Source organism: Rhinopithecus bieti, unplaced genomic scaffold (assembly GCF_001698545.2).
Source record: "Rhinopithecus bieti isolate Rb0 unplaced genomic scaffold, ASM169854v2 scaffold_9899, whole genome shotgun sequence".
NCBI lineage: Eukaryota > Metazoa > Chordata > Mammalia > Primates > Cercopithecidae > Rhinopithecus > Rhinopithecus bieti.
Genome location: NW_016806979.1, coordinates 3,466,815 through 3,468,671, shown reverse-complemented (window position 1 = coordinate 3,468,671; position 1,857 = coordinate 3,466,815). Strand labels below are relative to the sequence as shown.

General features: G+C 60.1%; 1 protein-coding gene across 1 annotated transcript in view; it reads right to left on the bottom strand.

Moving 5' to 3' along the window:
* Nucleotides 1-1,185, bottom strand: part of RBFOX3 (RNA binding fox-1 homolog 3) — a 546,061-nt gene extending 544,876 nt beyond the window's left edge. The window contains exon 1 of the mRNA XM_017879339.1: nt 1,134-1,185. The gene's annotated coding sequence lies outside the window, so the exon portion shown is untranslated. The remainder of the gene's footprint in view (nt 1-1,133) is intronic.
* Nucleotides 1,186-1,857: the final 672 nt, after the last annotated feature.

Genomic DNA, 1,857 nt, shown 5'->3' with positions numbered 1-1,857 from the left:
CTCTCTCCCCCCCCCCTCTCTCTCTCTCTCTCTCTCTCTCTCTCTCTCTCTCTCTCTCTCTCTCTCTCTCTCTCGTTCCTCTGGCTCGCTCGGCTGGAGCGAGGCGGCAGCAGGAGCACGCGGCGCGGCGGCGGCGGCGGCGGCGGCGGCGGTGGTGGTGGCAGCTCAGGCGGAGCGCGTAGCGCGCGGCATGGGAGGGGGCTCGGGCGGTCGCGTGGCCGGGGAGGGAGGCAGAGCGGGGAGAGCCATGGCCGGGTGGGCTCAGGCGGTCAGCACCCTGCAGCCTTCAGCGCCAACCCCTCAGGGCAGGGGCACAGAAGAGGTAGGGTACACACGGGAGATCCCAGAACCCAGTGCTGCCCTGGTCCCTTCAAGGGCAGTCCCAAGCCCGCTGCCCTTCCCCACCTCAAGGCTATCTTCGGGGGCGGTTCAGCCCAGGCGACCCTTAACAGGGCCCCTGCCCTTGTGCCTTCTTGTCCCTGGGGGTCATTTTTCTTTCCCAGGCCCAGGGATCCCCAGCAATGGGACGTGGTCACCAAGCATCAGGGACGAATGCCACCCCACCCCGCATGCCATGAGTTGCCCACACGCCCCAAACGCCCTTACTAAGCCCAGGTGCCCTGACTTCCTGGGGGATCACTGGAGAGGAAGCCACTGGGCCCACTCCAGGCTGTTAGTCCAGATTGGCCAACCCAACCCATTTAAACATTTCAACCTGTGCCTGGGTGGAGAGGAAGGACTGTGGGAGGTCAGCTTAGGATTTCCCTAAAATCAGAAGATCAGGCAGCTCCTGTCCCCAGTCCCAGCCTCCCCCAGCCTCTAGGGTAAGGGGCCTGGTGTGCATTCTGGGAGGGTCTCTATCCTTGGTGCAGAGGGAGCAGGAGAGCAGAGGCTGAGGACACAGTGGAGCGGGGACCTTCTGGAAAGGCAGGAGAGATCGACTGCTGGGGTCAGCCCACCACTGGCACACAGCACCAGAGGTGGGCAAGAAGGCCTGGACGGTCCCAAACAGGTTTGGGCAGGCGTGAGTAATCATTTCCAAAACAAAAGACCTTCTGTGCAGCACCCAGGCTGGAGGAATGAGCCTGCACTGTCAAAGGACATTTCCAATCCACACACAAACAGATCCAAACCTGTCCCCATGTTGCTTTTGCTCCTGAAGGCTGCTCCTGGAACAATTAGCCTCCTCCTGGCACCTGACTGTCCTGCTTTTCTGTGTGAGGTGAAAAACACATCATGGAATCTGGGGTTTGGAAGAGGCCTGGAAGACCCGGAGGCCAGGAAGGGAGGGGCATGGATTTGCAGCTTCTCCATGCTGGGGGCTCTGGGCTGCTGGCAGCAGAGACGGTGGCCAAGACAGTGGCCACTACCCACTTACGAGCTTCATGCTTTTAATTTCTGGCCCTCCAGCCTGTCTGGGTCATTGATCTGTCTTGGCCGGTGGGAATCGTGTTATACAATTCCAAGCATACAGCTAAACAGCCCTACAGCTAACCACCAAATAAATGCCATGTCTATGAGCAAGGCAGCTGCCTGGTTGACTGAACTTTCCCCAGCCCCCGGATTTGAAATGGCGCATTCCAGCTCAAAAGCCCTAATTGGGCCTCTCCGTTCTCTGCTGTCAGATGGTCCAGACTTTCGTGGCCTCCAGCTCCCGGCTGGGCCCAGCCACTGCCTGGCAGGCACCTGTCTCCCTGCAGGCAGAGCTCTTGCCTCGCTGTGCCGGCAGCACCCCCTGTCGGTCCTGCTTGTCCCTTGCCCAGATTTCTTCTCCCTGGGGAGTCCTTTCCTCCCTCTCTCTCTCTCTCTCTCTCTCTCTCTCTCTCTCTCTCTGTCTCTCTCTCTCTCTCTCTCTCT